Genomic DNA, 14968 nt, shown 5'->3' on the forward strand with positions numbered 1-14968 from the left:
TATTGTGGCATAAAGACTGATAAATGTCCTCCAATGTGCAATATTTGATCAAATTTAAATATCCCCCTCATGATAAATTCTTCCCTTTCAGTGGGGTTATTAGTAGTGGACAGGGTGGCGTGGATAAAATTTCTGCTGTTACATAAGTCGAAAGGTTCCCCAAGTATAAGCTTACAAGCATTCCCTACATTCCCCTACAATATGTTTAATTGAAGAGAGCAGGTCCTGACTTTTGGTAGATCCGCTTTAGTGGCTAAAAACTGCTCATTGTGTATTTATACATTCACCTCTGGCTTTGTTTCTTGGGAGCTGCAGCCAGTAGTTGTGCCAAGTATATGAAATGCAATCTGGAGAATGTCATTCCTCATTAAGAGGTTTCTAGGATATTTGAAGGTGCGGTGCAGAAAAGTGGATATTGTGCTGAACACACTGCAATACTGTACATATAAGATGGCACAGAATAAAAACCAAGAAGTAGGGGTGGACAGCTGCCGTACAGAGCAGGTTCAGTAGCGGTGGACATAGTCATGGCAGGACACCTCTGCAGTGTACCTAGATGGATAGAAGGTATGTGTTTGCAGGTTTACACATAGGTCATGGTTTTAAGAAAAGTTAAATAATTGTTTGACCGCTCCTTTGGTCACCCGCAAGTTGTTGCAAAGCTGCAGAATTTCTGCAACATGTATCCTTACAGGGTTTATCCAGGAACGAATAATGATGACTAGTGATGAGCGAAGCGAGCTTCGGATTCTAGATCCAAAGTCGCGTCGCTCAAAACTTCGGATTAATAAGGAGATCCGTTTCCATTCAGCACTAATATGTAAGGCCTCCGATGTGATTCGCAAAGTCTTGTGAGACTTTGGTCAATAACTTTGGTATTTGATTTTTAAAGAGGAAAACCGCTTTAAAACTTGGATCCAAACTTGGCTTCGGTTCCGACTGGTACCTTGCCAACTAGGCCCTGTGACCAATGTACGCTGGCGTCACATGGCCTAGCAAGAGACCACGACGCTCATGGAGCACCGGCCTCTTTGAACAGCTGATCGGCGGTGACCCCAGTTGAGCCAATATTGATGATCTATCCAGAGGGTAGGTCATCAAAATTAATTGCCAGATAACCCCTTTAATGTTTCTCTATAGGAAATTAGGGTCCTAAGCGATCATTTACCAAAAAAATGATGCAGAAAAGTCACAGGCGATTCGCAGCATAAGGCCTCATGCACACGACAGTGTTTTTTTATTGCACCAAGGTCTTGTAGAAAAAAAACAGACACGGACGACATACCAGTTGTGCATCAGTCTTTTTTGACGGACCCATTGACTTGAATGGGTCCGTCCTCCGTTTTCCACTGACAAGAATAGGACAGGTTATATTTTTTTTTGACGGACTGGAATCACGGACGCGGAGAAAAACGGAGGACTATCAGTTTTTTTTTTTTCACAGCTCCATAGAAATGAATGGGACCTCCGCTAAACTGTGAAATATGACGGAACGGACGCGGATGCACACAACGGTCGTGTGCATGAGGCCTAAGATAGAGGAACATAAATGTGGTTCCATTTAGACTATTTTCTTTTCCAACTAGTTTACTCACTAAATAATGGTTGACTAGACTGCTGGCTTTGATCCCAAGCACATATGTACAACTTATGAAATGCATCTAAAGTTCAGAGGATCAAATTCCTCCAGCACAACCATTTTAGAAGTATGCAGCTCTTAGGCCTCCTGAACACGACCGTATGGCTTTTTCACTGTTTTGCGGTCCGTTTTCCACAGATCCGTTCCGTTTTTTGTTTCCGTTTTTCCGTATGGCATATACAGTACTGACATAGAAAAAATTGGGCTGGGCATAAAATGTTCAATAGATGGTTCCACAAAAACGGAACGGAAGACATACGGATGCATTTCCGTATGTGTTCCGTTCTTTTTTGCGGACCCATTGACTTTAATAGAGCCACGGAAAGTGATTTGCAGGCAATAATAGGACATGTTTTATCTTTAAATGAAACAGAAAAACGGAAATACAGAAATGGAATGCATATGTAGTACATTCAGTTTTTTTATGGAACCATTGAAATGAATGGTTCCGTATACGGCACGCCAAAAACGTCCCGTAAACGAGAAAAGAAAAAAAAAACGGTCGTGTGAAAGAGGCCTTACTCTGACTGTTCCATAGGCATATGTGTCATGGGCAATAGACACACATTTTTTACTTTTGCTGACTTTTAGAACAGTCAGTGGGTATATAAAGCCCATTTCACCTGACTGCGCCAGCTATATTAGAAATAACTGTCAGGCTTCCCGTGATATCTGCCTATTTTAGAATCTTTTATGCAAGCCCAAACATTTTATTTAGACACAATGCAAAGCATTTGTGAGAAATTTCGTTTCGTCCTACAGCAGAATCTTTATTGGGTTCAAGTCAGGACTTTGACTAGGCTGTTGATGGAGGGGCAGTTGAAGAATTATCACATGCTGACTGTGGGTGATGCGTTTTTTGTGCAGTTTTTGTGTAGTGGTGACCTTAGTCGACCATAAACCAAGGAACAGACTTCAAAGTGGCAACAAAATGCCAACGTGCAGCAGTTAACGCAGCCCAACAAACAGGAAAGATGTCAGTCCAACTCCAGTGCCGTTTTCTCTCAACTAGCTTTGTAAAAAAGGGAAAAGAGAATGACAAAGTACACATGGATGCACCGAACACCCGATTCTGCACAGGCCAGAGCACTTGAGAGTATAACTGAAAAAGGGCATTAAAACTACAGGGGCCCTGCAGGGAGCCTTAAAAATTGTGGGGGCACTAAAGGGGGGCTACTACTGGAGGTACTACAGAGGGAATAATATATATTGAGGTCATTAGAAGGGGAATTATAACTACTAGGGACACGATGTGGGTCTTTATTACTACTGTGGGCTCTATAGGGGTGCCTTATAGATAGTCCTCTTTACTACAGGAGGCTTATAGAGGGTCCTGGTTAGTGCCTGAGGCACTATAGGGGTGCCTTCTCTACTGGGGGCACTGAGGGGGCATTATTATTTGGCATAATATAGAGTGCACTGTCAGTAAAGGGGACACTCATGGGACCATTATCAGCTTTGGCGGTAACTTACGGATTACTATGGGGGGGGATTATCTGTATGGCACTGTTATTTTTTAACTATTTATTTATTTTTCTAATTTGGGCATTGGGGAGCACAGCAGGGACAGTATTGGCTTGGGGGCAGGATGACAATGTTGGGGCAGCAGGAAGGGGAGGATGCTGGAAAAGTGAGGAACCTAAGATGTCTGTGTGCCAATGTCTGCAGAGACAAGATGCAGGTGAAAGAAGTTGTCAAGACAATCTGGTCCAAATAAGAAGATGAGGAAAGAAAACATCCAGATCAGAGCAGACATCACTGGATGTAATAGGTATGTAGTGCTACATTATAGTAACAATTATTTAGTATGGTATCATATTTGAAATGAATGTGGCCAGTCAACTGGAAATTTTTTCTATGTGCAGCCATACATCCGGGCCGAGTTTGAGATCCTGGCCATAAGGAAAGCAACCCACAAAAAATTCTTGCTTTTTTTCATCGAGTCATACCCAGTTAACAATGCATGAACCCCTACCTAGGTATCAGTGTCCTTAACCCATAGGATACCAGCGCCGTACATGTACGGCACTGGGTCTGAAATCCCAGTAGACATATTAGGTATCACTGCATCCGTATCGAACGGCTCTATAAAAATATCACATGAACCACCCCGCCATAAAAACAGTGCCTCACAAATTATTCCGTGTGCATTCCGTTTCCGTATATCCGTTCCGCAAAAAAATAGAACATGCCCTATAAGGCTGCATTCACACCTCCGTGGTGTGTTGCGGACCTGCAAATTGCGGGTCCGCAACACACCAGCCCGGCACCCCCATTGAAATGCCTATTCTTGTCCGCAAGCTGCGGACAAGAATAGGACATGCTCTATCTTTTTGTGGAGCTGCGGACCCAAAATAGGGGCCTCGCTCCGCAATTGCAGCTGCAGACAGCACACTGTGTGCTGTCCGCATCCATTCCGTCCCCATAGAGAATGAATGGGTCCTCACCCGTTCCGCAAAATTGCGGAACGGATGCGGACACATTTTGCGGACGTGTGAATGGAGCCTTATTGTTCGTATTACGGACAAGGATAGAAGGATAGTACTGTTCTATTAGGGGCCAGCTGTTCCGTTCAACAAAATATGGAATGCACGCGGACCGCAAAATACATACGGTCGTAGAAAGCATAAACAGGCCTTGGATTAAGAGAGAGAACGGCTAAAAGCCAGAAATGCAATACAAGTAAACCAATTCAATAGTCTAGAAAATTAGTCCAATTTAATGGCGCCATTAAACCTAACATGATTTAGACATTTGCAGTCGTTCTACTGAATGGCTTCAGGTAACTAAACTGGCAGAAAGACCTCAGCGGTTGGTGAGAAAAGAAGAATTGTGCTATGCTAAAGTGTAAGCAGGAAACATAACAAATAGTAGAAAATCATCTTATTTAATCCTGGATAATTAGGCCAAATGCATTTAAAGCAAAGAAAACGATTGTGGAAATGTTTGACTTCAGTGATAAACACAGATGCATTAAGAGAACGCTCCAGCAATTGTCAGCAGGTTATTTTATTTGCATTATCGAGTTAGTGCAAATTCATTACTGGTGTCTCTGAAAAAAAACAGACTCTACAGGGAAAAGAGCTGTGTGAATGAGCACCACACAGCCGAACCTGCACTGGAGAAAAGATGCAGAAACAGGATGCTATGGATAAGGCCTCATGCACACGAACGGCCATTAATAAGGCCATTCCACATCACGGATGCAGACCCATTCACTTCAATGAGTCTGCAAATCCGAAGATGCGGAATGGTGCGGAACGGAAGCATGGATCGGAACCCTACGGACAAGATAGGACCTTCTATCTTCATTCAGCAGGACCTGCGCTGACGTCCCCGCGCTCACCACATGGTGAGTGCGATGACATCAGCGAAGGTCCTTTTGCAGGTCCTTCAAGAAAAACAAAGAAGAGGATCCCTGCTGCGCGATCAAGTGAATGAGGTGAGGTATGTTTTTATTATTTTTTAACCCTCAAGTGACATTTCACTTTGCATTCTGTATTAAAGAATACCATTATTTTTCTTCATAACCATGTTATAATGGAAAATAAAATCTACAGAACACCAAACCCAAACTTCAGTGAAGAAGTCCGGGTTCGAGTCTGGGTACCACTTTTAGTTTTTTCTCACGCGCGTGCAAAACGCATTGCACTCACGCGGAAAAAACTGAACATCAGAATGCAGACAAAACTGACTGAAATTGCGTGCCTACTCGCGTGGGTTTCCTGCAATGCACCCTGAACGCATCCGGCCCTTACCCGTGACGCCCGTGTGAAGGGGGCTTTAGGGCTTGTTCACACGACCGTTGCCCCTCCATGCCCGTGCTGTGGACCACAAATTACACGGGCACCAGTCTTGGGGCTGCCGCATGCGGATCAAGACCCCATTCACTTGAATGGGGTCTGCGATCCGTCCGTTCCACAAAACGATAGAGTATGTTCTATCTTTTTGCGGTGCAATGGGTCTGTATCCGTGATGCGGAATGCACATGGCCGGTGCCCCGTGTATTGCGGGCCACAATACGGCAGCGGAGGGGGAATGGTCGTGTGAATGAGCTCTGAGGCCTCTTTCACACAACGATACAGATTGGCTCCGAGTACGTTCAGTGAAACTCGCACCATTTTGCAAGTAAGTTCATTAACTTCTATGGTACGAGGGCTGCGTAAAAAACGCAGAATATAGAATATGCTGCATTTTTTACGCAATGCAGAACTGATGCGTGAAAAAAAATGGGTCGGGATTCAGTGCGGTGCTATGCGTTCACTTCACGCATCACACCCGTGCGGAAAAGTCGCTTGTGTGAAAGAGGCCTTAGTGGACCAGTCTCATCAAAGACAAGCCCTTTCAGATGGAAGCTGCTCCAAGCATCCCTGGCAAAAAGCTAATTTTGACAAGAGGCCATTCAAATGCAAGACAGTCCATGGGGGATATTTATCAACACAGGTGGAAAGGAAAACTGGCTTAGTTGCCCATAGCAACCAGATTCCACCTTTCATTTTCCAAAGGAGCTCTGAAAAGTGAAAGGTGGAGTCTGATTGGTTGCTATGGGCAACTAAACCAGTTTTGATAAATCTTCTCCACTGACGTCTGTGTTTAAGCTTGAATGGGACACCAGTGTCTATATGAGCCAGCCCATTTAGAAAGGTTATGCTATATGGATAAGCCCTTAGAACGAAGCTGCCCAGTGAAGAGGAAATGGCTGCAAATGTGGCTTAACTATTAACTACTAACTCTTTAGCTTAGAGTTGTTGCGATACCAAATTTTTGATTCGATTTCGATACCATAAAAAAGTATTGCAATACTCGATACCACGTGAAAAAAATAAACCAAAAAAGCCACGTGCATTCCGCATTTAAAAAAAATGCCAAATCGCGCATTTTATTTTATTTTTTCTGTTCTGGCGTTCACGGCATAGATTTTTTTTCTATTTTAATAGCTTGGACTTTTCGGACGTGGCGATATGTTTATTTATTTATTGTTTATATATTTTATATGTAATTTATACTTAATATTTCTTTATATATTTTTTTAACTTTTTATTTAATAACTATTTCCCCTCTTAGGGGCTAGAACCTGGGATTTTTTCATCCCTTGTCCTATTCACCCTGATAGAGCTCTAATAGGGTGAATAGAACTGCACACAGCAGCAGGGAGCAGACTTTGGCAGCCAGGGCTTCAGTAGCGTCCTGGCTGCCATGGTAACTGATCGGAATCCCAGGATTACACTGCTGGGGCTCCAATCAGAAGCTGCCACTGCACCACCAATGAAAGGAGGTGAGGGCGCACTGTGCCACCAATGATAATTAACCTTTAATACAGGAGGCGGGTACTGGCAGCAAATCAGCGGCAGTTAACCGGGGTTAACTGCAGCTGATCGCAGCTTCCTGTCAGAGGCAGGGTGCGTCCTATATTAAAAGTTAAAACAGTGCTCCAGACAAAAAAAAATGACCAGGAGCCATTGGCTCCTAAACGAAAAAATTTTGGAGCCAAATTTCATTTTTTAGTCGCCAAATTTAAAATGCATATAATTTTAAAAAAAGGACTTTGAGAAGATGAGACACAGGTGACAGTAGTGAGCCAGCACTACATATAGGAGAAAACAGCACCACATACCTCTCACATCCAGGGACATCTTCTGGGGGACAAGGTGACTAAAAATGGCGAATTGCGTGGTTTAGAGGTTGTTTTTCTGTTACGGCCTTCACCGAGCGGAAATATTTTTTTTAATTTTAATAGCTCACACTTTTTGGGACGTGGCGATATGTAATATGTTTATTCTTTATTGTTTGTAAATTTTATATGTAAAACTGGGAAGGGGGCCATTTAAACTTTTAGTATTTTGTTGTTTTTTTTAAACTTTTATTTAATAACCATTTCTTCCCTTAGGGACTAGAACCTGGATCTTTTCATCCCTTGTGCTATTCACCCTGATAGAGCTCTAACACATCTCCCTGCTGCCCTGGGCTCTGTGCACACAGCAGCAGGGAGCTGAACATGGCAGCCAGGGCTTCAGTAGTGTCCTGGCTGCCATGGTAACGATCTGAGCCCCAGCAGTGTAATCTGCCACTGCCACCAATGAAGGGGATGGGACCCTGTGGCCACCATATAACAATGGGGGGGGGGGGGCGACACTTGTGGCCAGTGATAATGGGGGAGGGGGGGAGGCTTTGGGGGGGCGCACTGCACCACCAATGAATGTAATTGAAGAGGACCTTTCATGGGTCCAAAGAATATGAACTTAGTAGCAGGCTGCATAGAGCGGCGCCCAGGGATCTAAGTGCACTTACTATTATTCCGGGGCGCCGCTCCGTTCGCCCACTGTGGCCCCCGGTATTTTCAACATTCAGGGCCCTGAATGTTGAAAATACCGGGGGCCACAGCGGGCGAATGGAGCGGCGCCCAGGAATAATAGTAAGTGCACTTAGATGCCTGGGCGCCGCTCTATGCAGCCTGCTACTAAGGTCATATTCTTTGGACCAATGAAAGGTCCTCTTTAACTCCTTTATACAATTGTCTGCAGCGGTATCAAAGACCCGGCAGCCGGCCTCAATAACAATGCATGCGATCTGTGGCACCTGAGGGGTTAATTGCTGCGGATCGCATGCCCTGTTATTGAGGCCGGCTGCCGGGTCTGTGATACCGCTGCCTATACTTATGCTTTACATTCATTGGTGGCGCAGTGGCCACAGCTCCTCCCTGCTATCTCCCCATTGGTGGTAGTGGCGGCCGCGTCACAGTGGAGAGGGAGGGACTCCTTCCTTCTCCACTGTGCTACTGAAGAGAACTTAGGCTGCGCAGGATCGCGGCGGTCCAGTCGCAAATGGCGACAAGACTAAAAAGTCTTGTCGCCATCTGCAAATTTTAAGGCGCATCGGGAGCCCCTTAAAGACTACCTGTCGTGGGTTTGGATTTAGTCAAGTTAGCAGGACATGTAGAGCGGCGCCCAGGCATCTCCCTGCACCTACTATTATTCCTGGGTGCCGCTCCGTTTGACCGCTGTGCACCGAGATGTCTCCTGCCCATCGCTCCGATAGTAGTAATTAACATGCGGAGCAGGAGACTGTAACTGGGACACAGCGGGCAAATGGAGCGGCGCCCAGGAATAATAATAGGTGCAGGACGATGCCTGGGCGCCGCTCTATATGTCCTGCTAACTTAACTAAGTCCGAACCTATAAAAAAGGTTGTCCTATCATTGGTGGCGCAGTGCGCCCGCCCCTCCTTCGCCCCTCTCTCCTCATTGGTGGCAGCGGCACAGGGGGGAGGGAGAGACAGCAGCGCGCTCATGTTCTGTGATACTGGACTGCGCAGCAGTGCAGGCCAGTATCGAAAAAATTGAAATCCCGGTATCGTATCGATACCGGGACAAAAGTATCGATTGGATATCGAAATTTCGATACCCGTAACAACCCTACTTTAGCTCTGGTCTGACTGCTGGGGGTACTGATATTTTCCCTGCAGCAGCAGCGGCCACTGTGGAACTTAAAGGGGTACTCCTGTTACCATAAATATAACTTGTTTTAGACTAATTCATCATCAATAATTACCTAATATAATGTAAATTTCACATATTTACCGATCTGTAGTTATAAAAGTAGTTTTCTTCCTCTGCTACCCACTTTGTTTCCTCATAAATTACCATGGCATTGACCTGTAGTTTTGAGCCTGTTAGGTCGAGCATGCTCAGTGTGTTGCCAATCAGTAAACATCAACACTTTCAGCAGGAAAGCTAGGGATTGTGGGGATTGCAGTTTCGAGAGGAAAGATCAGGTGCCATGATACTCTCAGTGTGTTGCAGGCTCACACAGGAGCTAGACAAATGGATTACAAGTAGTGTTGAGCGAACTTGTGTTTTAAGTTCGGCGTCTAAAGTTCGGGTTATCGAAGTATCCCGTTATGGATTCTAAATTCCGTTATGGTCCATGGTAGCGGAATCCATAACGGGATACTTCGATAACCCGAACTTTAGACGCCGAACTTAAAACAAAAGTTCACTCAACACTAATTGCAAGGTGAAACTCAGCCTTAATGCAGTGTTTAAAAAATTAAGTTTTTCTTACCAGAATACCCCTTTAAATATGGTGCTCATTCAAATTAATAGCGAACCACAAGGTACGCAGTTGTATCGAGTCTGCCAGAAGTTTTGCATACATTATAAACTAGCAGTATCAGTTCCTACCTGTGAACACAATATTGTTTTAACCCCAAAGAATATGGACACCTTTTGTATCTTTTTTAACTTTATACCTATTTTGTGTTAAAATCTTCAATTGGTTTGCATTAAAAATGTTGAAGCATTTGTCTTCTGCAGCCTGCATGTATTGTCACACATTGCAGGCTACTCGGTCCTGTTCAGCTGTCTGATAGCTTGGTTCCCAGCCACAGCTGGCTTTTCCTGAAGACTCATCTAAGGGTACTTTCACACTAGCGTTTTTCTTTTCCGGCATAGAGTTCTGTCCTAGGGGCTCTATACCGGAAAAGAACCGATCAGTTTTATCCCCATGTATTCTGAACGAAGAGCAATACGTTCAGGATGCATCAGGATGTCTTCAGTTCAGTCTTTTTGACTGATCAGGCAAAATATAAAACTGTAGCATGCTACAGATTTATCTCCGGTGAAAAAAACTGAAGACTTGCCTGAATGCCGAATCCGGCAGTTTTCCCCATAGGAATGTATTAGTGCAGGATCCGGCATTCAAAATACCGGAATGCCGGATCCGTCCTTCCAGTCTGCACATGCGCAGACCGGTAAAAATGTGAGAAACAAAATAGAAGACGGAGAGACAGATCCGTTCTTTCAATGCATTTGTTAGACAGATCCGCATCTGGATGCGTCTCACAAATGCTTTCAGTCACATCCAGATCGGCGAATCCGGCAGGCAGTTCCGACAACGGAACTGCCTGCCGGATCACACTGTCGCAAGTGTGAAAGTAGCCTAAGGCTACTTTTCACACTTGCGTTTTGGGCGGATCCGTCATGGATCTGCAAAAACGGATCCGTTACAATAATACAACCGCATGCATCCATCATGAACGGATCCAGTTGTATTATCTGTAACATAGCCAAGACGGATCCGTCATGAACTCCATTGAAAGTCAATGGGGGACGGATCCATTTTCTATTGTGCCAGATAGTGTCAGAGAAAACGGATCCGTCTTACATTGTGTGTCAGGACGGATCCATTTGGCTCAGTTTTGTCAGACGGACAGTAGAACGCTGTAGGCAGCGTTTTGGTGTCCGCCTCCAGAGCGGAATGGAGACTGATCGGATGCAAACTGATGCATTCTGAGCGGATCCTTTTCCATTCAGAATGCATTAGGCAAAACTGATCCATTTTGGACTGCTTGTGAGAGCCCTGAACGGATCTTACAAACGGAAAGCCAAAACGCCAGTGTGAAAGTAGCCTAAATGGTATTGCCCGTTAAGCTAACAGTCTTAGGGCTCTTTCACACAGCTGTAGTGGCTTTTTAAAGTGGCACTGTACAATCATTAAACTTTTCGTATGTTTTAGGGATATATCAAAGGTTTAGATCGGTGGGGGTCTGATCACCGAGACCCCACCAATCTAAACTTTAGATATATGCCTATCTATATGTTGCATCACTGTAACAACTTCACGTGAGAGGGTTAGAAAAAGGGGGTGGGGGTCTACAATGAAGGTATAAGAGGAGGGGAGTATTAGAAAATGTCAAACATAGAGCATGCAGCAAAGCGCGGCACCAGTTCGCTGCCATTAGCGGCCCAGTTACCAGACTTATTGTTATGCATGGCCATGCACAGTATGTATCACCCTACAGCCAGGGCAAGGCATCACAGTGATATAAACCGCGGTGTCAAACAAGAAAGTGAAAAGTGCACTGTAGAAAATGACTGGTGCGGTGGACAATGTTCTCCTTCCATATTGTGTCCCTGGGCAGCATAGTAAGCTCCTGAACTGAAACGGTTAAAGAAAATGAGCAGGACAGTGCTTTTTTGTGTGAGAGGAAATGAAGTCAAGTCATTTTTCTAACCCTGAGCACTGAGGAGTGTCACAAGGCTCGCTCCTGCCTGGTGCCAACTGGCGCTGCTCCCATTTACAGTAACTTGTTTACGCCTCACCAAAGATATCTGCAAAAGGAAAATATGTGAAGTTTTCTGAGCAGGATCCTCATTCTGACATGGAGGGAGGGACACATTTCAAGCCACAGGCATCTTCTTCAAACACGAAACAAGGCGGCTCTGTCTATCCATGCCTTTCATTTACGACATCTGAATCAAATGAATTAGCCCTTCAATTTTCCATAGTTCTCCCCCATTTACTACGAATACCATACAAGATGAAAACCCCTGTCGGCCGTGCAATGTCCTTGCCTGCTTTTAACTGCTTCCAGCAGGGTCTAAAGAAACTAGACCAGCCTATGCATCATGGAGAAATATTCCAATGTCGCTGCAGCAAGACGTGGAGCTTTCCAGTAGGAGAAAAAGGTAACAGTCCTTCTGCTGAGTCCTACAATACCACAGGTAACCTCTTACTTCCACTGGTCCGGCAGTACGGTTATGCTTTACTTCAGAAGAACAAAACATACTTGAAAAATGAGTTCTGGTCTTTCCTGCCCAAGATACGCGTGTATATATATATATATATATATATATATATATATATATATATATATGTAGCTGTAGAATAAGGCCTGCGATGTGGCATTCCGGAACAGATGTATCCGGATGTGTTAACTTCAAACAGAACAGTTTTGTTCTGGTTTTGAGATCCTCTGCCAGATCTCAAAACCGGAAACTAAAAAACGTAAGTGTGAAACAGGCCTAAGTTATGTCAGACCCATATTAAAATGCTGCTGTGACATGATATAGTTCAGTGATGGTGAACCTTTTAGAGACCGAGTGCCCAAACTGCAACCAAATACCCACTTATTTATCGCAAAGCGCCAACACGGCAATTTAACCTGAATACCGATATAGTATATCTTCCATGTACTTTATCATTTAGCTATAATAGCTTAATAGCCTACATTCAGTGCGCTGCCTGTGCTGTTCATAGTGCGTCCTGTGCTGATGAATGGCAGGAAAAGTCTAAAGCATATTGGTACGCCATAGACTTTTTCCAAGGCGCGGGTGCCCACAGAGAGGGCTCTGAGTGCCGCCTCTGGCACCCGTGCAATAGGTTCGCCATCACTGATATAGTTGATTCATTTGTTTTAACTTGGGACAAAAATTTCAATCTTTCATGGACTCAATATGCCCCTCAGCGAATACCTTGGGGTGTCTTCTTTCCGAAATGTGGTCACATGTGGGGTATTTATACTGCCCTGGCATTTTAGGGGCCCTAAAGCGTGAGAAGAAGTCTGGAATATAAATGTCTAAAAATTTTTACGCATTTGGATTCCGTGAGGGGTATGGTGAGTTCATGTGAGATTTTATTTTTTGTCACAAGTTAGTGGAATATGAGACTTTGTAAGAAAAAACAAAAACAAAAAAAAATATCAATTTTCACTAACTTGTGCCAAAAAAATGTCTGAATGGAGCCTTACAGGGGGGTGATCAATGACAGGGTGGTTATCAATGACAGGGGGGTGATCAGGGAGTCTATATGGGGTGATCACCCCCCTGTCATTGATCACCCCCTGTAAGGCTCCATTCAGACGTCCGTATGTGTTTTGTGGATCCGATCCATGGATCCGTAAAACACATACGGACGTCTGAATGGAGCCTTACAGGGGGGTGATCAATGACAGGGGGGTGATCAGGGAGTCTATATGGGGTGATCACCCCACTGTCATTGATCACTCCCCTGTAAGGCTCCATTCAGACGTCCGTATGTTTTTTACGGATCCACGGATACATGTATCGGATCCGCAAAACACATACGGACCTCTGAATGGAGCCAGACTTACAAGGGGGTGATCAATGACAGGGGGGTGATCAGGGAGTCTATATGGGGTGATCACCCCCCTCTAAGGCTCCATTCAGATGTCCGTATGTGTTTTGTGGATCCGATCCATGGATCCGTGGATCCGTAAAACACATACGGACATCTGAATGGAGCCTTACAGGGGGGTGATCAATGACAGGGGGGTGAACAATGACAGGGGGGTGATCAGGGAGTCTATATGGGGTGATCAGGGGTTAATAAGTGACGGGGGGGGGTGTAGTGTAGTGTGGTGCTACTTATTACAGAGCTGCCTGAGTCCTCTGGTGGTGGATCCAAGCAAAAGGGACCACCAGAGGACCAGGTAGCAGGTATATTAGACGCTGTTATCAAAACAGCATCTAATATACCTGTTAGGGGTTAAAAAAATCGCATCTACAGCCTGCCAGCGAACGATCGCCGCTGGCAGCCTGCAGATCCATTCGCTTACCTTCGGTTCCTGTGTGCGCGCGTTCACAGGAAATCTCGCGTCTCGTGAGATGACGCGTATATGCATCTAGGAGGAATGAATCGACCGCCGCCAGGACGCATCCCTGCGTTAGGCGGTCGGTAAGCAGTTAAAGGGGTTGTCTCACTTCAGCGAATGGCATTTATCATGCAGACATACATAAAGGGGTTGTCTCACTACAGCGAATGGCATTTATCATGCAGACATACATAAAGGGGTTGTCTCACTACAGGAATGGCATTTATCATGTAGAGAAAGTTAATACAAGCTGCTTACTAATGTATTGTTATTATCCATATTGCCTCCTTTACTGGCTGGGATCATTTTTCCATCACATTATACACCGCTTGTTTCCATGGTTATGACCACCCTGCAATCCAGCAGTGGTGGTTGTGCTTGCGCACTATAGGAAAAAGCACTAGCCTATGTGAGCTCCTGCAGTCCTGGCCACCAGAGACGCCAGCATTTTTCCCTATAGCGTGCAAACATGTCCACCGCTGACCGCAGGCCCATCCCATTTATCAATTTCTATGCCTGTTTTAGGGTCCATTCACACGTCCGGAACGGATGCGGACCCATTTTGCGGACGTGTGAATGGACCTTAGGTGTAGAAAATGATGCAAATGTAAGCCAGCAAGGAATCTGGCTTACATTTAGAACTGGCGCTGTATGCGCAGAAGTTATGTAGAGGCCTGCGCCTCTTCATAACTTCGGTGCATTCACCGCCAGATATAGGGTTATTAAGACCGACATCTAAAACGCCGGTCTTAATGAATGACCCCCTATGTCTGCTATGTGAATAGTTTTGAGCTGCAACACCAGACACAGTCTATGGACAGGAGTGGCGCTGTTTTGGTAAGAAAAGGCAAGCAGTTTTTCTAACAACCCCTTTCAACATTTCTAAATGCCACGATTACTAGTAGAAGATCTAGTTATAACAAGAGATAAGAAACTAGA

The 14968-nt window shown here is 44.8% G+C and overlaps 1 protein-coding gene across 3 annotated transcripts in view; it reads right to left on the reverse strand.

Moving 5' to 3' along the window:
• NR3C1 (nuclear receptor subfamily 3 group C member 1) overlaps positions 1 to 14968 on the reverse strand; it is a 199968-nt gene that overhangs the window by 116277 nt on the left and 68723 nt on the right. The gene's annotated exons all lie outside the window — the stretch shown is intronic.

This window comes from Bufo bufo, chromosome 1, assembly GCF_905171765.1.
Source record: "Bufo bufo chromosome 1, aBufBuf1.1, whole genome shotgun sequence".
Lineage (NCBI taxonomy): Eukaryota > Metazoa > Chordata > Amphibia > Anura > Bufonidae > Bufo > Bufo bufo.